The sequence below is a fragment of the Diachasma alloeum genome, unplaced genomic scaffold, assembly GCF_001412515.2.
Source record: "Diachasma alloeum isolate Michigan unplaced genomic scaffold, Dall2.0 Dall_scaffold_01564, whole genome shotgun sequence".
In the NCBI taxonomy this organism is placed as follows: Eukaryota; Metazoa; Arthropoda; class Insecta; order Hymenoptera; family Braconidae; genus Diachasma; species Diachasma alloeum.
The window spans coordinates 25,121-52,895 of NW_021681660.1; the positions used below are offsets into that span (position 1 = coordinate 25,121).

General features: G+C 38.3%; 1 long non-coding RNA gene across 1 annotated transcript; it reads left to right on the plus strand.

Moving 5' to 3' along the window:
* The first annotated feature begins 323 nt into the window (after positions 1-323).
* On the plus strand, positions 324-27,775 carry LOC107046603. Its single transcript, XR_001461581.1, has 3 exons — positions 324-395; positions 472-621; positions 26,159-27,775. It is a non-coding gene; the product is annotated as an uncharacterized LOC107046603 (long non-coding RNA).

The following is a 27,775-nucleotide window of genomic DNA, read 5'->3' on the forward strand; positions in this document are numbered from 1 at the left end:
ATAAAGCCTAATCCATTCGATGTTATGGTGATTGGGGATTTTCCTCTTCCACGAGATATTCAAAGTGTTGCTAAATTTTTGAAGGGGATTTCACGCTACAGTAAATTCATTCCCGAGTATTCTCTTGTGGCACTGCCTTTGTCAAAACTTTTTTACCCTGAAGTTGCGTTTAAATTCGGAAGGAAACAAATTAATGCTTTTGAAATATTGAAGGAAAGGCTCTTCGAGGGACCTGTGTTGAGTATTTACAATCCTTGTGCGGAAACGGAGCTTCATACAAGCGTATGCCCACACGGATTCTACGCCACTTTGAAACAAAAGCAGAATGACTGCTCGGTTCGGCCAATTTCGTATTTTTCGAAGAAAATGACTGAGGCCGAAGCCTGTTATGAAAAGTATGAGTTAGAGATACTAAGCATTATCCACGCGTTGAGACATTTTCATGCTCATCTTCGAAATCTTTCGTTCAAGATCATGACGGATTTGAAAGCTCTCCATATCGCTTTTAATAGAAGAGGCACGTGTCCACGAATGCAGAAATGGATAGATGAATTGATACAATATGATTATCGGGCTGATCATCGATCTGATTCGATGTACTACTCTGAGTCGTCTGTTGAGGTAAGTGTTGTTAATCACTCAAATAATAATACCTTATTTTACACGGAAAAAACTATACCGACACAATTTTAAAATTTGATTCATCTTGACCGAATTTTTACTCGTCTCAAATTAAATTTTACTTTTATTCTACACAGAGAGAAATTTTTGATAAAAATTATCCCATCGTTCTATAAAAGTGTACCATGAGTCATCGCTTCTTCATTTCTATCCCGGAATTTAGTAAAAATTAACATATGATGATCAAATTCTATTCCACGTTAGACAAATTTTATCCTGATAAAAATAAAAATTACCGTGCCGGTAGAGTAAAAATTTCTGTACCGGTTCGGTAAAATTTACCAACCGTTCTAGAATTTTCGTTGTTATCTACATACAAATTATTGGACTGGAAGGGTAAAATTTATTATGCGTCAGGATAAAATTTCTCTAACGTGGAACAAAATTTGATTATTATACATCAATTCCCACTCCATTTCGGAATAGAAATGAGGAAACGATGACTCATGATTCACTTTTGTTACGTCATAATTTCACAGACTTACCTTGTATAAATCCGTAAATATGAATATAAAATTTTACCTGTTTTAAGCCTATCCGTTAGGATAATAGCTTGGGATAGGTTAAGTGCTATCAATTAATCCAGAAATAAAAACACAGACAATTAATTTAAATGGATTTTTAGCTCTAATCCAATATTTCAATCTTTTTAATTTTTTTTACAATATGTTACGAGAACAATAATTTTAATATGGAAATTGACTGAATCATTCCATTCAATGGTTCTATCAATTTTGGGTAAATCCTTTGAATTCTCTTGAATGAAATTAATTAATTGATAAAAAAAATATTTAATTTTTGTGTGCTCTCATCTGTTCTCTAAGTTTGACGTCAGAATCAATGAACAAATTTACTCATCTTGAATAAAATATTTAATATTTGTGATCTTCTAAAATTCAAAGAATATTTTTTCAATTCTTTCAATAATTAAAAGGGAAATTCTCTTAAAGAATTAAAATCCTGCGTGAATTGGAATAACTCACTCAAGCACAATATTTGAATAATCAAATCAAATGAAAATAATCGAAATACAAGCTGGGCTTGATCTGAATATTAGTATAATTAACACGTTTGATGGTATATTCAAATGACAATTATATTTTGGGTCATACGCAAAAATTATCATCATTATTATTGATCATCAAAATTAAATTGAATCCGAAGAAATCGACGTGAATGCAATGACATTTTTGTTAAAATATTTGTCCCTAAAAGAACACCCTTTCGACTGAATTTAGAACTTGAAATGACTTTAAGGAAACCGATCAATCATTTCAAAATAAAATGAATCGATGGAAAAAGTTCTATGAGACGGAAATCCAACAAATAACAAAAAAAAATATTGTTAAATTTTTCGACTCACGATTGCTGCAATAATTCTTTAGATTATTTAACAATTCGATGAATTTCAAGATGGCTTCGGATGCTGTCCCCTCGTGAACGTTTTCAGGAATGCCCTCGATAATTGCCCTCCGGATTTTCCTCAATAGTTGCCCTCAGGATTTTGTCTTCAGATGAAGATCTTCAGATGATGTACTTTCTCTTTTCGGTGATGATTTAAAGGGATAGATTGTTAATTTACGAAAAACGGAAGATTAAATTTTACTCCATGAAATATTTTTAAATCGATTCGAATCGTTATGAAAATTCAATCAAAATTTCAATTGGTCAATTAATTTATTTAGTGGAATCGGTTTCTTTAAAATTGTAATTCCCAAAAATCCGAACTAATTAAATTGAACCGAAATTTGATTGATACTGAAATCGATTTATTTAAATTTAAACCGAAAAATTAGTTGACACTGAAATCGATTTATTAATTTTGAAACGAAATTTTAATGGAGCGATTTATTTAAATATGAACCGAAAAATTGATTGAGGGATTTATTTAATTTCGAAACGAAAAATTAATTGACTGTTATGTCCGAAGAATTTATTAATGCTTCGGAGGACTATCTTTTAATATATATTTAAAAGAAAGCTCAAATTTTTAAAATTTTAAAATTATTGGACCACGCGAAGTTTTATACTCTTACCTTGGCAAAGGGGCTTTCTGGGTAGAAAAAGGATTTGATAACTAGGGAAAGGATTAAGTTCTCGAAAAATGTTGAACATCAAGAGATTTAAAATTGGTTTATGCTTTAATTATGAATTTAAGAAAAATTTAGGTTTACAAAACAGAATATTTAATTTACGAAAATCTAACAATTCAATTATCTTGAAATTTTCTACCTCTGGAATGATCTGAAGGATTCAAATTTGGGTTTACAAATTTCATTACTCACAATTCGGTCTGTTTTGTATAAGTTAATCGATGTATTTATAGATCCCTGGGTAAATCCGTAATTTCCTCACCAGCAATTAGTTGTGCTAAAGGCTATTATGGATACTTCCACGGAAACACTTTTTTCTACTCGTTGATGTATTTTAATAAATTTTGACAGTTGAATTTTAAAGTTGTATGAGGCTGTCCATAACGCGTCACAATAAACGAATTCCTTATATGTAGTGTGACCGGGGAATTTATCAAATATATTAAGATATCATAATTACCTGGGGATGGGGTTATTTTAGATCGGGGAATAACCTCAATTAATTAATAGGACCTGAAATGCAGGATTAGGGTACTTGAATCAACGGGTACGCAAACTGTAATTGAAATAATATTGAATATATTCTGAAGATTCTATCGTACATAAAATATCTACATAAACTGTTGAATGCCTTTTATCAATTATCTAGGGGAATGGGTAAGGCCAGGTTACTTCTGTACACGCGTAAAAGGGATGACTCTAGATGATATGCAAAAGGGAAAAATCTAGTCATGTCTAGGGGTGAAAACAACCAATCAATTCAATACAATGTTCTTTGAAATAATATATTAATTACTAGGGGTAAAATTGTGTAGGCTCACCGTTGGGGGGAAAGATTTAGGGAAATTATAACGGGTAAAGGGGGAAGGTAACTGGTACTCACGACGACTGCCAAATAATATTGAAGAACATTGGCGCCCTGGTTAGGTCAGGTCTTCCACGGGATAATTAATTAACTGGAGCCTCCGTTCCTTCTCTGGACTCCTGGGCATGGCCAATCTTCAGGCCACAATTTCACGTCTTGATCCGGAGCCTCTCGCTCCAATCGGGATTTTTACAAGAATTTCTAAATATTACTTTTCAACTAATACGCATGACCACGTGCTGACACCCGGGACTGTTGGGACAAGAGTGTCTTTCTTGTTCTATTTCCGCTTTATTCGGACCTCTTTTGCCCATCTGCGGGCTGTCCTGCCAGTAATTTCTCCTCAGGTCCAGGGGCGTATGATAACGGGGAAAATAACTTCAGTATCGGTGAGGGACGTTTCCACGAGAATTCCAGGGAAGGCACGGTTCCATTCTTTCGGCCCGTGGGCCGGCTCTGGTGATCTCTCTTGTCATGGGGTATCCGGGAATGTTCGGGCTCTCTTCCTCGGGGTGATCCATCTGCAGGTTGTGCTGTTCTCGGAATTTGCTTCGGGTTGAGGGCGTAGGGAGGGAATATCGAGGGAATTTCGGGTGACCAACGGTGGCGGGAAATATTTAGGAGGAAATATCGTATGGGGGCTCAGTTCACCTCGTCACAGTAGGAAAAGTCCCCACTCTCGATTAAATAAATTTTATTCCTGGATAATTTCAATTGTTCGTAACCTACTATTAATTCAGTATTATCCCACGTAATCGACGGAAGGATTGAAAAACCGGACCGATTAAGTGCTAACTACTTCCACCAGAATTGTTACTGCTCCGTCGCTGTTTCAAGACTGGTTAATTTTGATTTTTCTGACATATTTATGTGAATTTTGGGGTCACTTGTCACATGGGCTCCAACAAGTCCATTTTAAAAGGTGGAAAATGTCGTATGACTTTTCCCACTCTTTTGATTTCGATTGGGGAAGTAGTTCATTCGGTTTTTGGGATTTCAATTCATCGGTTTTCAATCGTTCCTCCGCGTATTTCATCACTTTTGAACTCGATTCCAATGTCTTTGGAATTTTTACTCGAGTTCAAATGATAAAATGTCCTCCAAATAAAATTAGAATTACTTAAAACAATTTCAAAATTGTTTTACCTTATTTTAAATTTAGGCATAAAATTTTTGGAAATTACGTGACACTGGAATCGATTGATTAATTCTGAACCGAAAAATTTTAATTGAGTGATTTATTCAATTTCGAACCGAGACATTGATTGAGACTGAAATTGATTTATTTAAATTTGAATCGAAAATTTTGATTGACACTGAAATTGATTTTTTTTTTCAAACTTGGAAACGAATTTTATGCGAACGCGAATACGAAAATTTATTATATTCACTCATTATTATATTCACTCAATCACTCGCGAAACACTTGGGAGATTTTTGGGGTTTTGGATAATCGCCGGGACCGAAGCTGGATCGGAACTGAAACTGCACTGACGATGCGTGGGCGATGCCCTTTTGCGTCATCGATTATTAATTATTAAGTGCGTGGGGGTGGGGTAGTAAGGTGCGGATGAGTGTTAAGTGTACTCTTTTAGGGGGAGGCAGTAGGTGGCCGATGGGTAGGGGCGCGTGGACGTGAGTTGATGGGTTTGTCGCGAGGGGTGACGTGATTCTAGGACAGTTTTTCCCCGGACAAAATTTCCCGGACAAAATCTCCCCGAAAAAGAGTTTCCCCGGACAAAATCTCCCTAAGAAAGGAATTTGCGATTAGGAAACCGGATCCGGCCAAAATAAATGCCCCTCTGCAACCTTTCTTATACTCGACACATCTCCAAATCACTCTCTTCGAATTTTCATCATGAAGGTTATTGAAATGAACAAAATAATAATTTAATTTTTGAGAAATGTAGCCTCTCTAAACTGTACATATTTCTTGGTATAAGAGTGGTGGGTGCGTATGGTCTGTATGCAGTTGTTCATGCTACAGTCGACGTCACCGAATACCATAGAGAAGAAACACATGGTACTTGAGGTCTCTACGAAGGTCTCTATTGTGGAAGGTTAGTCTACTCCCGAAAAGCGTGAAGAGAGGACCACTAAAATAAATGCTCAACTCCAACTCAATCTCTGTGTTTGGTGTCAAAGTTATTTTGTCTTTTTCCCTGATCCCATTATTTCCAATAGGTTATGGGCCCAGGCGACGTGCAAATAATCAATTTAATTTAATTGTGAGTGATTAAAAATTGTGTGATTAGACACTTGAGTGCATTAAAATTAAAATCATATTTTTCGGACATATTTTATAAATTTTATAAAGTTCAGTGATCGTGATAAAAATGGGTGAAGAAGAAACAAAAACAAAAAGAAACATTAAACCATTTAACGGTCAAAAATACACGATTTGGAAATTAAGAATTCGTGCATTGTTAGATGAAGAAGATGTGCTTGATGTTATCGATAAAGAGCCACCAACGCCTCTTGATGAGAAGTGGAAAGCATCTGACAAAAAGGCGAAAAGAATTGTGATTGAATATTCGAGTGATTCACTAGTTAAAAAAGTGGGAATACAAGGAGTGAGTGCCCATCAAATATTTGCAAACTTTGACTCAATTTATGAACGTACAAGTTTGGCAACTCACATGACAATTGAGAAGAAATTGTCATCTTTCAAACTGGAAAGTAACACAACTCTCACACAACATTTTATACGGTTTGATGATTTGGTAGTAGAACTTGAATCTGCAGGAGGTCAATTAAATGAAGCAAATAAAACTGCAAGATTACTACTATCAATACTAAGTTCGTACGAACCAAAAATTACTGAAATTCAAACATTAAAAGATGACGCAATGAATTTTGAGCATGTGAAAATTCAATTACTGGACTATGAAGTAACATTAAAAAACGATAATAGTGATTCAAGTGCAAAAGTGTTAAATGTGGAAGTTTCACAAGACAGTAAACCAAGACAAGACAATAATAATTACAAAGGGAGATGGAAAAATAATCGTCAAATATAAATAACAAGGGAAAAACTCAGACCAACACCAGAGAACCGTCCAGAGTGTTCAACTCCAGGAAAACAGTGGGAGGATTGCATTCATGAGTCATGTGGACAGGTTTTTAAATGGTGAAACAAGTGAGTGTGATAAAAATAAATCAATTTTCTTATTAGATTCTGGTGCCACGGATCATCTGGTAAATGAACTGGATATTTTTACGACAGTGAAGGACTTAGAAATTTCACTAAAAATTTCTATTGCTAAAAAGGGTGAATCGATCTTGGCAACCAAGATAGGATCAATTGAAGTGATTACAAATTTAGGGGTAACAGGAACATTACAAGATGTCCTGTACGCACCTGAGATACCACACAATTTATTATCTGTACGACGAATTCAGGAAGCTGGAATGAATGTCATATTCAGCAAAACTGGAGAAGTCATCATTAAAAGGGGTAACCAAAATGTTATAACGGGTAGATAGAATAGAATAGAAAATGCGCGGCTGGTCACGTAAAGCGCCCAGAGTCACCTAAATCATACGATCTTTTGTAACATCCGCCTTATTTTCGTTCAGTCACACAGCCCCAGCCCTGTGTTTCTCACTAGGCTAATAAGGCTGGTGACAGCCGCTTGTTGTAAGTCCTCTGGTTTCAGGAAAGCCTGGCCCCAGATTTTATAGCGACGGAGTGCTAATAGGGGGCATTCACATAAAATGTGGATGACGCCCTCCTTATCGCCTCCGCACAGTCTGCAGTCTTCTTGTTCTGCAAGTTTCATCTTGAACANTGAGAGGTGTATGACCCTTATAACGGGTAAGCCAATGAATAATTTAATACGCATTATTTTGGAAATAGATAAAAATGCGAGTAAAAATACGTGTCATCAAGCAAAGCTCGATGAAAATTTAATGCAAAAAACGTATAAACTTTGGCATGAACGTTTAGGCCATATCAACAAAACAAAATTCCTAGAAATAAAAAGGAATAATTTGCTTGATAATACTCATCTATTTAAGAGAGTAGATCCTATAAATGAGACATGTGAAGCTTGTATATATGGAAAGCAAGCACGACTTCCTTTTTCAAAAGAAAAGGATAGAGCTCATGTTACACGGCCATTATTTATTATCCACTCGGATGTCTGTGGACCAATTACACCCTCGACGATAAATGATAAAAATTATTTTGTAACTTTTATCGATGAATACACTCAGTATACGGTAGTTTACTTGATTAGCCAAAAATCGGGTGTATTTAATTATTTTCAAGATTTTGTAGCCAAAAGTGAGACACACTTCAATTCAAAAATTGCTCATTTATATTGTGATAATGGGCGAGAATATTTATCCAATGAATTCAAAGATTTCTGTGCATGGAAGGAAATACAGTATCACTTAACTGTACCGTACACACCCCAACAAAATTCAATAGCTAAACGAATGAATCGAACTTTAGTTGAAAAAGCCGGTAGTATGATATACGGTGCCGATTTGAATAAACAGCTATGGGGTGAAGCAGTTTTAACTGCTACATATTTGACAAATTTAACTCCTACAAAAGCCATTCCACAAGACAAAACCCCTTACGAACTCTGGCACAATAAAAAGCCAAGACTTGATAATTTAAAAATTTTTGGGTGTACTGTATACATACACGATAAAACCAGAAAGAGTAAATTTGATAAAAAGTCATTTAAAGGTGTACTTGTGGGCTATGAACAAAATGGTTATAGGCTATTAAATACTGAGTCAAATAAAATAATCACAGCTCGTGATGTAATATTTGACGAAGTGAATTTTAAAAATTTACGTCCTTCCATGCACACTAAAGAAATCGAGAATGAGCTAAACAAAAATACTCAGAACTCAGAATCATTTAGGTCAAAATGGAGAGAGTGAAAACAATGGCATTCCTTCTCAAGTGAGAACAGGAACACAGCAGGGAATAACTAACCCTCCAAGTGTTGACGCTAGCCCATGTGTTGACACTAACTCTCCAAGTGACATAAATGAAAAAGAAAATATCCCAGTCGAAGATGTAAACGGAGAAACTGAACTCCGTCGAAGTCAAAGAATTAAAAACATGCCCTTGATTTCTTACAATGAAGACCATTGTCTCCATGCTTGCGCACAGTCGGTAATAAATGAAATTCCAAAATCTTCCAGTGACATAAAAGATCGTGGGGATAGACCTCAGTGGGAGAAAGCAATAAAAGAAGAATTGGAATCCCTTTTAGAAAATAAAACATGGTCTTTAGTCCCTCGTCCAATTGATAAAAACATCGTAGATTGTAAACGGGTCTTTGCCATTAAAAATGATGCCTCGGGAAATCGATTCAAATATAAAGCTAGATTAGTAGCAAGGGGTTTCAGTCAAGAATATTTATTAGATTACGATGAAACATTTGCACCGGTGGCGCGAATTACAACGTTCAGATTCATTATTGCTTTTTCTAATCAATATAATTTACTGATTCACCAAATGGATTTTAAAACCGCATTTCTAAATGGTTATTTGAAAGAAGAGATTTTTATGGAAATTCCCGAAGGAATTGAGGCACCAGAAAATTATATTTGCAAATTAAACAAAGCTTTGTATGGCTTGAAACAATCAGCTCGGTGTTGGTTTGAACGTTTCGATGAAGTACTCAAGGGACACGGTTTCATAAATTCTCCAGCAGATCGCTGCCTATATTTTTTTGATAAAGGACATATTACAAGAAATATTTATGTCATCCTTTACGGAGATGATCTCATAATTGTCACTTATGATGGAATTATTATGAAAAATTTCAAGCTTTATTCAATGAAACAATTCTCAATGAAAGACATGAACGAAATAAATCTATTTCTTGGAATTCGTGTTGAAAGAAAAGATAATATCATAACTTTAGACCAGAGTGCATATTTAGAGTCAGTTCTCAAGAAATTCAATATGATTGATTGTAAAGAAGTTAGTACTCCATTGCCAAATAAATTAGATTATCAAGCATTAAATTCTGATGAATATTTCAATGCTCTTTGCAAAAATCTTATTGGCAGTTTAATGTACGCAATGTTATGCACTAGACCTGACTTATGCGTATCTCTGAATTTATTGAGTAGATTTCAAGTTAAAAATAACAAAGAACTGTGGCAAAATTTAAAAAGAATTTTGAGGTATGTCAAAGGGACATTGAAACTTTGACTGGTTTACGAAAGAAATGATTTTGAAAATCAATTGACTGGCTACGTAGATTTCGATTGGGCTAACAATGAAACTGACCGTAGAAATACTACTGGTTATTTATTCCAATTGTTTGAGAAAAACACAATTTGCTGGAATACATGAAGACAAAATTCGGTAGCGTCTTCGTCCACTGAAGCCGAATATATGGCACTCTTTGAAGGTGTAAGAGAAGCCTGTTGGTTAAGGTCTCTGTTATCTAGCATTAAATTAAAATTATCAGAGTCAATAGTAATTTATGAAGATAATGGATGTATTGCAATAGCAAATAATCCTACTGATCACAAAAGAATAAAACATATAGATATTAAATATCATTTCTCCAGAGAGAGGGTAGAAGAAAAGGTAGTAAAAATTGAATATATTCCAACAGGTAAACAACTGGCGGATGCATTTACCAAACCACTGCTGGCTACTCAATTCACAAGTATCCGCAAACAGATTGGCCTGAGAGAATATTAAAACTTCCAAATTCAAATAAGAAGATGTAATTGAAAGCTATAAATGATATTTTATTGTATGACAATTTAACATATGTAAATCGTGTGACGAGGCAACCTTTTTATTTTTTATTATTTTTATACTCTTTTATCGCCCCCAACTACACTGCCCCTTAATACTATATATTTGGCCACCGCTGGCTACCTTATCTTTCCCCCCACAACTACTCTAGTTCCCTCCCCATCTCACCCTTCCGTCCCCCTCGACCAGCAACGACGAGACCCCAGGATGGAGAACAGTTCCGGCCCTAGACTAAAAGTGGAACACCGGCACCCCAGGAAGAAACCCCGAAGAACGCCCCCTTCACCTCAGGCACCCGGAAAGCGGATGACGATTCCGCTCCTGGCCCACCTCGATCTGCCCCCCTGCGAAGAAGACGTTGACGGGAAGGAAAGCCACTCGTCTCACGACTGCCCCAGTTAACGCGTCGTGTCAATTGTGCCCAGAGAACCATAGCAATGTAAAGAGGATTGTTGGAGGATCTTGGACCTCATCCCACATCGGAGAGATCAGCCAGGAGACCCTGAGGTGGAGAGGAGGCTCAGCATCCCCTGGAGAGGACCCCGAGAAGGCCCAGGTGTTAATTACCCCGGACAGTTCCCCAGCATCGAGAGGACCTGTGAGTACGAGTTATTTTCCCCTTTTCCCAGTCACTATTTCTGGAGTCTTATCTTCCCGTTCCGTCCCCCCAGCGGTGAGCCCACACTTTTGTTCTTCTCCCCCCAGTGAGATAATTATTGTAAGAGTCGAGACGCCCCTAGACACGACTAAACTCCCCCCTTCTTTATTGATTAGAGCCTTCCCGATATTGCGCGTGTTAGAGTCGCTTGGCCTTACCCTCCCCCTAGATCCGAGTCAAAAGGCCTCACCATCTGTATGTAAATTTGACTGGAAATATATCATTTTATTGAATTTACCCCCTCTTATTTGTTACGCTTATTTGACACCCCTAAAACCCTTTTCAGGATTTTTGCTTGTCAGATAACGCGGTCACAATAGGTAGAACTGTATATCTGTAAATATGTAAAAATGTACATATGTAGATATTTATATATGTATAAATAAGTATATATGTATAAATAAGGTTATACATGTTTAAGATAGACATAATGTACATCATGTATTTGGTTTGATTGGGTTTTTCGGGGTTTTTCCATATCCTATGCAACGAATGTTGAACCAATTTTTCTTATCTTCCCCATATAGAACAAGTTTATTAAATTCAATTAAATTAATTATTTTGAGTGGGAGTATTGAAATGAGCAAAATAATAATTTAATTTTTAAGGAATGTAGCCTCTCTAAACTGTACATATTTCTTAGTATAAGAGTGGTGGGTGCGTGTGGTCTGTATGCAGTTGTTTATGCTACAGTCGACGTCACCGAATACCATAGAGAAGAAACACATGGTACTTGAGGTCTCTACGAAGGTCTCTATTGTCGAAGGTTAGTCTATTCCCGAAAAGCGTGAAGAGAGGACCACTAAAATAAATGCTCAACTTCAACTCAATCTCTGTGTTTGGTGTCAAAGTTATTTTTTCTTTTTCCCTGATCCCATTATTTCCAATAAAGGTTATATATATCCTTCCTCATTCACTAGAATCTTGCCTCCTTTGTTTGATTTTGTAAATTTGAGCACTCCAGGAAATACAAAAAAAAGCACTAACAACGGCCAGAATAATTATTTCCAACATTCTGAAATACAGTAGAACACACTTGTATGTATTCAACTGCTTGTCCTGGGAGCTCAATCCCGACTACCCAATTATCAACGATGGGAATAAAATGAGCCGAATTTTATCACCACCGACAATTACACTCGTACACAAATTGCTTGAATAGCAACACACGAACAGGGATTAATCCACACATATAGTACTAAAAGTAGAGTGATATCTTGGGGATTGAATTCATACGGATTGTTATTTGCGGAAAATTTACCTCTCAGAAAACTCGTTGAAAGGAATTTTTTCGAGGAAATTTCGCAAAAAGCAATTGTCCGGGGAAATTTTTTTTCCAAGGGGATTCTTTCAAGGGGAAATTTTTCTTCGGACAGATTTTGTCCGGGGAAATTTTTTTTCAGGGAGATTTTGTCTGGGGATTTTTTTTTCAGGGAGATTTTGTCCGGAAAATTTTGTCCGGGGAAAAACTGTCCGACTACCGGGTGACATGAGGGGAAAACCGTGTTAGGAGCGCGCGAGGAGTTTCCAGACGTGAAGGATGAGGGAGGGGAACGTGGGGAAAATGGTGTGACTGTTACGAGGTGGACTGCCTCGCAACAGCAACCCGAAACCTGGATGATAAGGCCCGCGGTAACGGGTATTTTACCACCCGGGTGGTATGCATCGCGAGAATGATCACGTGATCAGTAGGTATTCGAGGCCGGAGCTGAATCAAAAGTGGTGGGGGGTCCCCCACTCCGTTTTATTGGCGGAAAGGGGGGGGTCTAGTTTCTGACACTTTTGAAATTCTGATTTTCCTAGGAATTTTGGGGGGGGGGGGCACTTCCTCATGCTGACTAAGGAAGAATGATCTTCGATGTGCTCATTCTATTGTAATCTGAGACTTATCTCTAGAATTGTTTATAATATTCTTCGAAAAGTTGCAACTATGGTTTTCCATTTCATCCTAGCTAGCTAATTTTGCTATGCGATGAAAAAATTATTCTACCATCATACCATCATATGGTCTACGCTTACATTTTTCCTGCATTTTCATCAATTTTGAGGAGGATCTGCGGAAAACGATGAGGGAAGGGATTATTTATTGTAATGACAGCACATTTGATCGTGTGATGAGTGCTCTATAAAAAGGGGATGCAGTCCACTGAGTATCATTCACTCTCAAAATTTCAAACGCAACAACCGTGGAAGGCAAACAGAAGAAAGTAAGATTTAGTTCAGAAGTTGCCACTCATTATATAATAACGTGGGATTTCGCATATCGTACTGCCCGAATACGACCTTGGGAGGAAATTGCTCGTGCATACGTACTGCACGTTTCATACGTAAAATCTATGCAGTGAGCTCTATCATCAATGNCATTCACTCTCAAAATTTCAAACGCAACAACCGTGGAAGGCAAACAGAAGAAAGTAAGATTTAGTTCAGAAGTTGCCACTCATTATATAATAACGTGGGATTTCGCATATCGTACTGCCCGAATACGACCTTGGGAGGAAATTGCTCGTGCATACGTACTGCACGTTTCATACGTAAAATCTATGCAGTGAGCTCTATCATCAATGCAATACTTCAAATTGAGCATCCTGAAAGAATTTGGTGTGATCGATTCGCGTCTTCCTTATCAATAACTAAATCATTATGGAAACGCTGAGTGCAACGGAATTTACCGAATTATGTTCTATGCCTCCATATGTTTGTGATGAATCTGACATCATCTTCCTACTACACTACATTTTCCTACTTTATTTTTACTCATCGATTTAAGCTCTTCTTCTACTGCCAGTGTCCAACTGCTCTTATCTTTTCTTTGCATCGCGTCTTTATAGTTAATTGGAACTGAATTAATACTGGCAAGAAGAGCATGGTAGACCTCATCAGTGGACTCATCCCCATTCAGTCTATTCTCACCTTGTGACAAACTAGCCAGAAATACTCCAGCTTTCAAGCTCGCATCGATTGGCAAATCTTCAAAGCTTGAATCCTGTACTGACTCACCTGCAGGTTTGCATACCTTAAGACTTGGGGTTTCCTTCCTTAGTCTACCCCTCTTTCTCTTCGTCTCTCCCTCCGATTTGGACGTTTCATTCAAATCGTTCACATCTTTTTCAAATTCTACAAACCATTTGTCTTTGTTTGTTACGTCTTGAACTTCTGGGACGTTCTTAATCTCACTTTTCTTGTACCTATTACCATAGACCTATTTCTCGTTAAATCGTACATGCCTACTTTCGTAGAACTTTCCTTCTTCTGGTTTTAGTAGTATGTATCCTGTTGGAGTGTATCCAACCAGAATACCTCTCGCACCTCCTGCCCTGAATTTCGATCCTACCTTTCTCTGTACTTTCATGTACGCTAGGCTTCCAAATCCCTTAATCTGATCAGCGTTGCCAGGTCTCGTTCAAGAAAAGCAGGAGGCGCCATCTAGAAAAAGCAGGAGGAGTGGGGTCAAAAGCAGGAGGCAAGGATATAGTTCAAAACGAGAATTTTCAAATAAGATTTCTCTAATAATTTCCATTTTTCACATCGATTTGACGAGTAATATCCCTTTTTATTACAAACTCTGTAACTTTAAACTTCCTCTGACGTTCGACTATGACTAGTCAATGTTGTTTGGCACCGTAACTTATATTTCTATTTCATTATTTTAAATCAACCGAGTCAACTAGGATCTTTTTCCATAAATATCTTGAGTCATTCTTGCCCTCAGAGATTCAGTGATTGGAAAATCGAAACAGGATTTATGACCGATAAGGCGTTTTGTGTGCAGAGATCCATTGATTGTCTCAGTGATGAGTTTGTTCCTGTCTGCAGTTTTCATTTTGTTAACTTTAGAAAAAATTCTCTCTGCTGCTGCGCTTGAGTGAGGCAGACTGAGCATTGCAAAAGAGAACTCCGACAACAAAGGATACATTCGGGTCCCATCTCCTTTTTTGATGAGTGCCACTTCTGCCCAGAAGGCAGAAATACTGGAATTTTCGAAATTTAGAGATGAAGAATTACGAACGCTGCGCCACTCAAGATCAACGCACTGTAGCTCATCCGGGCTGATGATATTGGGAAATTTTGATACCAATGGTGCAATCGTGTCCAACTCCTTGATATTGTCAGGTTTAAGGAAACTGAATTCTTTCAGTACAGTGTCTACAAGGGGTACTCTTACCAGAATCTGTGTCACAGCTTCAATATAGAAATTCAAGCAGACTTTACGGAAATCATTCACCAATTGAGGATCGAGGGTTGGATTATTAGCAATCGCCACAGCTACTTTTGCTCCATAGTAAATTTCCTCCAATTTTCGAAAATTCCTGGGATTTTTGTGATCCAATTTAATGATTGAGCAACTTTTCATAATTTCTGGTTTGACATAAAATTCCAAGAATGTCTTGACGCTACCTTCCACCTGTTCATACAAATTACAAATTTGTGGCTCTTCTGATGGCATCAGGAGATTTAGATTGTTGAAAAGTGGAAGAACGAATTCCAAGAAATCAAGATACATTTTGATCTGAGGATTGTGCATATCATTTAGAATTTGCTCCGGCATCTTCGAAATTCCCTGAGTGATTGCATCAATAAAATACAATTCCAAAGCTGCCCACTTCTGGTTCACACGAAATACAATCTGGTGAAGCGACAGCCATCGTGTCACTGCAGGGTGTAACATTTTATGAGGCTGCATGTCAAGGAATTCCTGAAATTCTTTGAAAACATTTTGTCGTTTCGGTGAATTACTGAAATGATTGTAGATGTTATAGAGCAGACATTCAGGTGTCCGAGGGAGTTTTGATGCTGCAGCAGAAGCACAAAGCGCAAAGCTATGGCAAATACACTTCATTATGAATAGATTGGGAATAACTTGTTTGAACAATGCAGAAACCGAATGATTCTTTTCCATCATGGCATTTGCTCCGTCTGCGCCGAACCCAATCATGTTAGTCTTCCAGCGTATTTCATGACGATTCAATTTTTTAGTGATAGCGATAAATAATGTAAATGCCGATGTGTCAGTGACCGGAAGAAGTGCGAAATGCTGATCAGTGACCACAGTAGAATTATGAGAAGCGATTCTGACGATTACGACGAAATGCTCCGTGTCTGATATGTCCTTAGACTCGTCGATAATTATGCTAAACTTCTTCTTCTTCATCTCCTCAACCAAAATTGACTCAGCCTCTTTCCCCAAAACGTTTTTCACAATTGCAGTGGCTTTAGTTCGTCCACAGGACAATTTTTTCGCAACTTCTGAGTCAGGACATACAGACTTCATGAGAGGAACTAAATGATCAGCTGACCGAAACGATGCACCATGCTCAGCAATGTACGCTGCAATGCGAATCTTACCATTCTTCACGTTGTTGATCAACTGTGAAGGGCCACGGAAACATGTCAATGATGACAATGTCGGCTGTTTCTGCTGAGCAGTGATGTTATTTTTGTGTTTGACTGTATTGAGGTGACGACCGAGAGGCACTTTGCTAGCTTTGATGCTTATATCATCACCACATGCTCTACAGTACGCATGATTCTGATCTTTTTTACTAGGTCCAATCCAACTTTTGTACTCCGGAGTTGTCTCCCACGACTTGACATACTTTTGATCGTATTAAATACTGAACGAGGTCGATAATGTCTTCATTTTTTTCCTGGCGGGCTCACCAGAATTATTTTCATCTTCTGAATCCATCGGCACTGAAATTCATTCTCGAAAAAAAAAATTTAATATTAATCTAATATTAAATATTGTTTACTTTCACAGTCACAAGAGATTGACAGCTCAGTTTCTTGACTCCGATTGATTCTCCAATCTATCACATATCTGTTGATTTGACCTAACGAAAGGGTGGAATAGAAAGATATGAGTTTGTAATGTATAAACTGATTTATTGCGAAGATGAATAAGCAGGGGAATCTAACAGAACCAACACGAGTTTGAAACCAGAAGTGGTGAAGCATTGATTGACTAATGGAGATGGATATCCCTGAACGAAAATTACGATTATGGCGATGATTCGCCAGAGATGGCGTCACTCAGTACCGCCACGTGGGAAATTAGGAATCTAGGAGAAAAACTAAATTTTTAGGAATAATTTTTTTTGTCCATGAATGGCTATGGAATTAGCATGAGAAAACTGGAGGGTTTCTTAAAAAGCAGGAGATTTTCACATGAAAACAGTAGAGCATGAGATTTTTTCAAAAAGCAGGAGATCTCATGCTAAAGCAGGAGGTATGGCAACGCTGAATCTGATTCACATCAAAGCTATGTCCCGGCTCAAACTCTTCCAGTGGAGTTCTCATCTCATTAGATTTATGAGGAGTTCGATTGAACGTATATGCAGCGGCAGACAGAGCCAGATCCCACATATTCTCCGGCAATTTAGCGTCGAACATGTAGGCATGCACCTTTTTCTGGATTGTCTGGTTGTATCATTCAGCGACTCCATTGTGTTCTGGAGTATCAGGACTTGCCAGTTGTAATTCCACGCCTAACTTTTTCAATACCTCTACTGTATGTCCCCCAGTAAATTCCGTTACTTGATGTGATCTACGGTACCACACCTTCGCATCGTAACCCAACAAATTTCTGCCACTTTTAACCAACATTTCAAAGCAGTGACCCGTTTGACTTTTAGCCTTCATCGGGTATGCCATCGCAAATCTTGATTTATCGTCAATGAACACAGATACCTGTATCCCTTCGGATATGAACTCGGAGATATTGGTCCCATTACATCAGAGTGTATTATCTGCAAGGGCTCTTTTGCTCGCCTTCTCACCTTAGAAAATGGCAGTCTGTTGAATTTAGAAGCTAAACACACTTCACACTCCATTAATGACTCATCGCAAATGACGCCTTTTAACTCTTTATTGCCCAGGAAATTAGCTTGCATAGCTTTGAAATATGCTATAGATGAATGACCGAACCTAGCATGCCACAGCATGGCTTGACTATTACCCTGAATTTTATTTTTCTCAACTCCAAACAGATCAAAAACCTCACCGCTCTCATCTATTTGTGCCTCGTCTACCTTATCAATCTTTCCATCCCAAATTGAATAATCAAAATTGGATTGTTCGAATTGATTTTAAATCGGTTTAGGGGTTTACTTACTATCCGGTTTGTCATCTCGCCCGACTTCGGATTGCTCATTATTTCTTACCTCTGTAGACTCTTCTTCAATCCGTTCGTTACTCTCAGTTGGAGTTTCCATCGCCGAAACCTCATTCTGTTTGACTGTGACACTTCGCGTCATGTGTTTTTTCACCTCTATTTCACCACCTACCGTATTGGCTATAACTCGTCTAGTTGTACTTTTCTGCAGTTTTCTATTGAATGGACTGTACTTGTTTACTTCCAAATCTACTATCCAATATGGTTTTCTATACACGCCTGAGATAAATGACTCATTTCATTCTGGATTGAAGATATCTATTTTCTGGACATCTAGGTATATCTCAAGACCCATCTCTGCAAATCGTCTTAGAGACAGTAAGTTCGCCTGAAGGGCCTCAGCAAATATTACCTCATTTACTTCAAATTTTTAGCCGTTTAACAATTCGATTCCTACCTGACCTACTCCCTCCGTTCTCAAATCCGCTTGTTTATTTTTATTCGCGCATTTGATCACGCCTTTACTTTGTTCGTCGAGGGACTTGAAAATTAGTTTCGAATTTGTTTTGTTAAATTATATTATATATAATAATATAAATAATTATAATTATATAAATTTGTCTTTGTCGAAACAAACACCTACGTGCAATGCCTGACCTTCACAAAGCTCATCATCCACTTCCATGCACTCTCCTGTCTCATTCGAATCTAACTCACCCTTCTCTTTGTAGTCTCCTCCTGAGGTTTTGCTTGAGCCCTCCTTATTAGGCTTTGTACTGGTGTTGGGCTTCGAGTACTTGTTATCTCCTTTGCCCTTCAGGTTATAGTATTTCCCCCTTTTCGCTCCTTTTGGGTCATTCGCACCTAAACCCTCTGACCTTCTCTTCAATGACCCACCACCACGCCCAAATTCCCGAAAACTATTTTCTCGCGAACTGGTGTGTTTTATGTTAATTTTTAGCTTGTTGTTTATCTCACCTGAGTTTAGGCAATCTTTAATTATGTCAGTAGCCTTTACAACTGTAACACAGTTTGCCCTTACCCTTTTGCCCGGACAGTTTCGGCCGAGGTGCCCATAGTCCCCGCACTCAAAACATCTCTCCTTAAATCCGGTGAGGTTCGCAGCTCTCACCTCACTGCTCCCCTCCCCAGACTGTTTCCTTGATGCTTTTTCCTGCATAACAACAAGTTTTAATTACTCATAAGTTGGGGGCTGCTCACCTCTAAGTTTAGCTGAGGACTGTAGGTACTGTACCATCGGTACAGACCTCATGATGGCATTATTAAACGCGTTCCTCTTTTCCTCATCGGATAAAGGGGTGGCGTCTGCTGAATTTTCGTAAGTGCAAATCGCCTCCTCAAACTTCTCACAAAACTCGACTGCTATCATTTTTCCAATTACATACTGCATATTGGAGATTTCTTTCCTCACCGTAAATGAAGATACATTAGTTTCGTATCTTTTTATCTGTTTGAGTTTATTTAGAATAGCTACTGGATCTTCTAGTAATACTGCTTTAGAGTGATAGTTTTTATCGATGTGATTGATCAATATGTCTCTCACCTTAAATTTATGCTCATCAGAAGTCTTTAGTACTCCACTGAATTTTACGTTACTATCTAAGACATGCAGTCTGTGAGTTTGTGAGATCTCACTTCTGACTTAAAATAGTCATAGAAGTGTTCAAATTTAGTGTTACAATCTAATTTGTAGTCTCGTATAACTGATGGTCCTTTGTTAAGGATCTCCAGTGTTATGGCTTCAGCAACTTCTTTAGCAGTGCTATTTTCAGTGCTTCCACCACTTTGACTTTTTTTCTCGCCTCAGATTTTTCCATTGTCTTTTGATAAGATTTCAAATTCTCGCTTCTATTTTTTCATCCTCATCTAGATCATGGCCATCATCTGGTAAATCTCACCCATTTCTCACCTTTTTAGCAGGGTCCTCAGTTTCAGCCCTCAGCGGTGTCTCCGTCCCGTCATCGACACGGGAGAGTCTGTCATCCCGGCCGTTGCTCATCTCGCTCATCTCTTTTTTCATTTCCTTGATGCTGTCTAGTATCCAGCCACTAGTGTTGGTTTGAATATTCAAAACCTTCACGAGTGTGCTGGTCACAGCATCAAGTTTCGAGCTCACCGATTCAAGTCTGCGTTCCACTGAAATTTCAGTTCTTGGTTTGTTCGCGTGGTATTTCATTGGATTTGTCGGGTGGTTTTGTAACGTGGACCTTATTTTAACTTTAGGTTTCACGTACTCGATTTTTGTAATCTGGGATTTACTTTTACCTGCTTTGAGGGCCTCAATTACTGCTGCTTGTCCCGCACCTTGTTCGGCCGACGCACCTTCACTTTCCTCACCGTCCTCACCGTTCTCATCATCCTCCCCGTTCTCACCGTCGCTCTCCTCACCTTTGCTCATCTCACTGAACTTGGCAGTAATTGGTGGTTGCTCCTCATAGATTTTGGGCATGATGGGAGGCTTATTGGCGAGGAGCTTCTGCTCATGCCACTCCATCAGTAGTCTCCAGTGGTTCTCTGTCATCATGCTTTTGGCTGTTGTGATAAATAGAATCTATGAATATCAGTATTATCATTTGTATTTATTTTAATTTTTTCTATTTTCATTGGTTTTATCGAAGTAATTCTCGATTTGAAACCCCTCCTCTAGCCTGTCTCTCCTCCTTTCTTTTTTCTCTCATTGTTATCTGCGGTATCATGGCCGTCTCACTCTTAGCTGTGCCCCATTCGAGCTAGGACTGCACGGGTAACCATGTAAAACCCCAGTCGTACAGCCGGTCGATTGTGCAGTGCCCTAATATATCCATCTGTACACTGACTAGATGGAGACACTAGGCCGCTACACCGTACCTACCGCCCGCAATTTTTGTGCGAGCGAGGTGTTCCTAAGCGGTCACCCATCCAAGTACTAACCCAGCTCAACGCTGCTTAGCTTGGATGTCCGCCGGAGCAACACCTCACCCACCTAACCATTACAGTCGGTTATTATCATTTGTATATTATGCCCCTTTACCGACCAACCGAACACAAGTATAGTCAGCTTCAGGACAGTCAGACACAGACGAGATACGAACACAATATCCCCTCTATGTCCGACAGAGCTGATCAATTTCTACGCACTGAACACAAGCACGCTTCCATTGATCACCCCTTTGGAGCAACCAAACTTCAGATTTTATTCTGAATTTTTANATCATTTGTATATTATGCCCCTTTACCGACCAACCGAACACAAGTATAGTCAGCTTCAGGACAGTCAGACACAGACGAGATACGAACACAATATCCCCTCTATGTCCGACAGAGCTGATCAATTTCTACGCACTGAACACAAGCACGCTTCCATTGATCACCCCTTTGGAGCAACCAAACTTCAGATTTTATTCTGAATTTTTATCTGGTATTTTTGTTTAATTTGATCATTTTCAGTGCTTAGTTAATTTGTGATTATATTTGCTAGCTAATATCCTCACAAGCACTTGGATCGCATGCATTTCTCATCGTAATTCTCCTTTTTAATTCATCTTAACTCATCAAACTTATAACACTTAATTGTGTCTGTTCGTATTAACACGGTCTCCTCTACTAACTCGAGGATGACGTCATCTCCTTTATGGAGTTCATCAAATCCAAAGAGGAACATGAATTGCCTCCGCAGCTCTCACAAGTCGTCACCTATGCTAATTTATTTATGATTTTGTATTTCGCATCATGTCAAATTTGAATTTAGATTTGCCGCCGGCCGCAGTTGCGATACGCGCGCGCTGACGGAGAGCCGCGTGACCCCTTTTCTTTTCTACATCTCGCCATCTCATCATTGGCTTGAGCTTTGCGTGTGCTGCTTAAGGGGTAACGGAACCCGTCGCACGTAGAGGTTAGGGGTCCCCCCTATCGGTATTGCAGGTTCCCGTGGTTTTTTGGATTTTGTACGTGAAATGTACAAAAGCCCATAAAATATAAATAAATGGATATAAATAAATAATAATGGTATGGAAACATTCTACATCATCTTCTGACTCGTAAAAGTACTTCCCTCTTACAATTGGTGCCCTGTAAAGGACATGTTACCTCCTGGATACCACCCAATCATCATAAACAAGTTTTTACGAAAATTACGCAACAAAAGTACGTTTTTGTACTCAAAATCTCTGTCTTGGACCTCACTCGATCGCTCTCTTCTCATGGAATAGCCATCGACTAAGAAAAATCTATAAAAAATCGGTTTTTCTACCATGACTTGGTAGATTCCTACAAATAAAATGGCGTCGGCCTTGCCCTGGTCCTTGCCGCTAAATAATTTGCAATTTTTTTTCGCATAAATAAGAAAAGCATGAGAAGAGAGCGATGCGTTCCGCTACTCTCAATACGGGAAAAAAGTTTCATTGATTCTCATTGTATAGAATCCAAGAAAACTTGTTTTTGGTAAACGTCTTTTTGTGGTCGGTTCCGTCACCCCTTAACTACAGCCACTCCTGGGCACTATCCCCACCAATGCTGCACGCGCACCCACTACGTTAACCGACTCTCTATACTGTTCGCGTCCCTCACCGATGCTGCATACTTGGACGCTTCTCTCACCGATTCTCTATGTATTGGACGCGTCCCTCACCATGTTACAACTCTCCCAACTCATCCCTCAATATATATTATTCCCACCTATTTCAATCTATTTTTATTTTAATTTTCTTTGGGATTTTCAAGTCCCTAATTAAATATTTTATTTTTCTCCCGGATTTTCGTTTGATGGTTTGGTCAACGTTTGTTGTCCACCATCTTGTCTGCTAGCGTCCACGTTATTCCCGCCAATCTCCCCGCGATGACGCAACCCCTGTTCGTTTTCTGGGAGACGCTTACCACCGGTATAGCACATTCAACCGTACTTACGCCTCTCTCCTTCTGGCTTTTCCATCTTTCCAGCCTTCCCTTGCCACCTCAGACTACCAGACACTTGAAACTATGTTCCTGAGGGTTTGTCCTTATTTTTCACTATCACTTTTATTTTTCGTTTCTCACTTGAGTTTTTATTTGCGCTAGGGAGCGTGCTCTGGGCACATAACCTGGTGAATAGCGGGTGTGGACACAATAAATAGTATACGGGTTTTATTGTTAGTACACTGGTTTATCGGCTACAACACGTCTCGCGTCTCGCGTCTCGCAGTAGAGTAAACTCTCACAAGTTACAACCTGATGGAGAGAAGATCCACGCATGCGCAAGATCTAGTCTCCCCATAACGAATATATATGTCATACGCAAGGGCCTAAGCCCAGTGGGACCGGGAGCTGGCGCCATCTTTCCAACAATATATATTTTTTTGAATTCAGAAATTATTATTGTTTCCAAAAGCTGGAATTAATAATAATTTTGATACGTCGTTATGACGTAACACTTTTATAGAACGGTAGGACAACGCAAGGCACGCGTCTTGATTCTAGGGATACACGAATTGGTGAATGTATCAATGTCAATTCGATATTAGTCTTTTCACTGCACTAAGGATTCTCTCGATATTAAACTTGATGATTGACTCAAAATAATTGATAGTCAACTCGGAATTATTTGATAATTGAATCAAATAGAGACGCTACATAGAGCGCTAGACTCAATGTAATACTCGGTGTTGTACTCGATACTCGGTTAGTTTGATAATGTACTTCAGAGGTAAATCTCTGACTAACCGATGTATACTTTTGGACGAGTAGATTGATACTACTTAATTTTCATATTTGGCGATTTGCTTCGTGATTTGCCCGTGAACCCGAAGGGTCCCGAAGTCGGTCGAGATTTTCCGTTGAGCCCTGTAACGTTAGATAATGACTTATTTGCTGCGTTTCAAACAAATGTTTTTTGTAGAGCCGATTGAAAGCTACAATAAATGTAATTATGAAAATTTCGCTATCCCCCTTGAATTCGGAAATATTCCCTAAAAACTCAACTGGGAGATAAGTCGACTTAAACCGTTTTACCACTTCGCTACTAAAATATGATTTGGAAAAGTCTTAATTTTGAGTGTGAAAGTCTCAATTCAAGGAGTTTAGGTTTCAGTTTAAACTTTTTGAAAGTCTTAAGGATATTCAAGTATCTTTTACAAACTGGCACAGACCACACACTATAAATTCAACCATTTTCAATCATCAAATTTGTCAATTAAAGTACGCGAGAAAATTTTGAAGTAAATCGCGAATATTGGACGAATATTAGAATATCATTTAAATGATATTTTGCACTAAATTATAATTTTTTTAACCATTCGTTGTTTATAAATCAATAATTGAAAATATTCAAACTTTGGCAGAACCTCATTTTTTAGACATGAAATTAATTTTTGGCAAAATCAAACAGTCGTTTTGATTTAACCACATTCGACCCCACTCTCCCCTAAGTCATTTAGAATTCTTTCCGGAAATCCACAGGAACCAACTTTTGCGTGGTATTGTCTTGGGATATACCTTAACATCTATATTCAAACTCTACGACTTACGACTGCAAGCTAACCCTGAATGAGACCTCGTCGTCTTTCTAAACATTTCTCGACTTCTTCATGAGTCTACAACTCCAGCACGGTGTATGGCTAGAGGGCCCAATGAATTTCTCATTTGCATTTTACTTCGGTGAGAAACCCAGGTAGAAATTGCGACTTGCATTTGGCTAGCTGCTAGGTTGCGATGTTAGTTACAATCCAACAGCTAGGTATCATGGTATCTCCCCTAGATGAAAAATTGACCGAGAACCACTTGAATAATGTCCTCATACCCCCTTCATTCCGCCCCTTCTTATTTAACAACATTCACAAAATGTTTAACAATAAGATATACAACTATGGGATCAAGACTCTGTCCAGAGTTGAACCCAGGGTTTCTATAACATTGTTGAAATGAACTTTGGCAACTCTTCTATACGAAAAATTGATCCAGAATCACTTAAATAATGTCATGATACCCCCTCTCGCCCCTCCTTTTGATTTAACCACATTAACAACTTGTTCGACGATAAAATATACAACTCTGTGATCAAGACTGGAGCCAGAGTTGAATCCAGGGTTGCTCTAACATATATGAAAAATAGACCTAGAATCACTTGAATAATATACTGGGACCCCATCCTTCCCCCCTTCTTTTGATTTAACCACATTAACAACTTTTTCGGCAATAAAATACACAACTCTGGGATCAAGACTGGGTCCAGAGTTGAACCCAGGGTTGCTACAACATTGTTAAAATGACTGTTGGCATCTCCTAGATGAAAAATTGACCTAGAATCACTTGAATATATCCTGATACTCCCTCCCTTCTGCCCCTCTTTATTTAACAACATTCACAAAACGTTTAACAATAAGATATACAACTCTGGGATCAAGACTGTGTTCAGAGTTGCACCCAGGGTTTCTATAACATGGTTGAAATGAACTGTGGCAACTCTTCTATAGGAAAAATTGATCTAGAATCACTTGAATAATGTCATGATACCCCTTCCTTCCCCCCCCTCTTTTGATTTAATCAGATTAACAGCTTTTTCGACAATAAAATACACAACTCTGGGATCAAGACTAGGTCCAGAGGTGATCCCAGGGTTTCTATAACATTGTTGAAATGATCTTTAGCAACTCCCCTATAGGAAAAATTGACCTAGAATCACTTGAATAATGTTTCAAAACGCCCTCCCTACTGTTTAACAATATTTATAGCTCCTTTAATAATAAAATTTATAACTCTGGGTCCCACTCTGGCTCCAGAATTTGTGCGACATTCGGTTTGGAACCTCACTCTGGGTAACTTCCCAACTCAGACTGGGTTTGTGGAGACAAGACGATGTTCCAATTCTGGGTGTGAACCATCAGGGAAATTAGTCAGTTTTGTAAAAAAAAATTCTCCCCAACATCCCGTGTTCATTCGAACTTAATTTTCCATGGCGTTATCCATTTTTACCATAATTGTACCAGCAATGTGCCAGGAAACTTATATGCGCAATTTTATTTTTCAGGAGCCCTTATGATTGGACATGTAGGAGCCAGAGAAAAGGATCTAAAGGCTGGGATGGGCAGAAGTGGGTCCAGAGGAAGCTGATCAAACTTGGACCTCGATCGAGACGGACCACGAAACTCTAATATCACCGCAGATTCTGAGGATTTGGAATCGCATGATGGAGATAATAATTCTGATGCCTTGTGGAGCAAGAAATCCTCAATCACATTTGAAGACATGCTAAATACTTCGGATGAAGCTGGAAACATGTTCAAAACTCAGGATTGGATCAGTATGCATTCTATAGTTTTTATTTTTTATATACTGCTCTACGAATTTATTTAATACCAAAAAATAGATTTTGCTCGAGGCTTAAATTGATTTATTCTCCTTGAAGATGTATTTGTTAATGTTTAAAAAGTAGTCTAGTAGAGAGATTTGACCCTCTTATTCGGCATCATATTTACAGGGTGACAATTAGGAAATTACCTAAACTCATCGTTTATAACTTTGAAATGAGTGCCAGGAAAAAAAAAGAAAAATACATATGAATTGAGTAAAGATGTCATTTTTATTTGGAATTAGTTTCAGTTGAATCAGAGACTTCTAATAGATACTTATTGAGATTTGAAAAAAAGTGACAAATTGAGCCAGGAGATAACTATTAATGGTAAATATTTTCGAAGTGATCTCCAATCAAATTTACACAATAATCAAGCCGTTTTCGGAAACTATGAAAAACTTGTTCAATCTGAGATGGAGAAATACCAGAAATTTCGTCTCTGATGGCTTTTTTCAAATCATGTTTGGTCTCGGGTTTTTCCGCATAAACATTATCTTTCAGGAAGCCCCATAAGAAGAAGTCACACGGGTTCAAATCGGGTGAATAAGGGGGCCATTCCATACCTCCAGGCGCAAACTTTTGGTATCCTAATCCGATAACGCGATCACAATACACTTCATAAATAGCTTCAAATACGTTCTTAGTTCTATGCGGTGTAGCACCATCTTGCATAAAATAATAGTTCTTAACCAATCCTCTTCTTTTAGCCAAAGAAAGAAATTTAGTTTGTAGCATTTCTTGATAACTGTTGCCTGTAATGGTTCCTTCTATGAATTTTAAGTGTATTGTTTTGATTGAAATAGCTGCCCAAACAGTCACTTTAACAGGGTGTAAAGACTTTGCCTCAGATGATTGCGGATTTTCGAGACCCCAAAAATGGTAATTTTGTTTATTTACATATCCATTTAAATAAAAGTGAGCTTTGTCTGTAAAGATTATGTGCTTGATGTCGATCTCATCATTTTCAACTTTCTGTCATAATTTTACAAAACTCAATTCTTTTGTTTTTGGAATCTTCTGTCAGCAAATAATAGGTCGTAATTTTGTAAGGGTGTAACTTGAGGAAATTCTTCAATATTAATCTCAGTGTCTCTCGGTTCAGTTTCAAAGTTGCCGCTGCTTTTCGTATCGAATCCGTTGGATTATTCTTGAAATGTTCTTCGATCTTGGCAATCGTATCTTCTGTCGTAACTGAGTGTGATGGACCGAGAAGATCATGACGACGGTCCTCAAGAGTATAATACTTGATGAAATTATCAATTACTCTGGGAGAGAAAGTAATAAATACTTGAA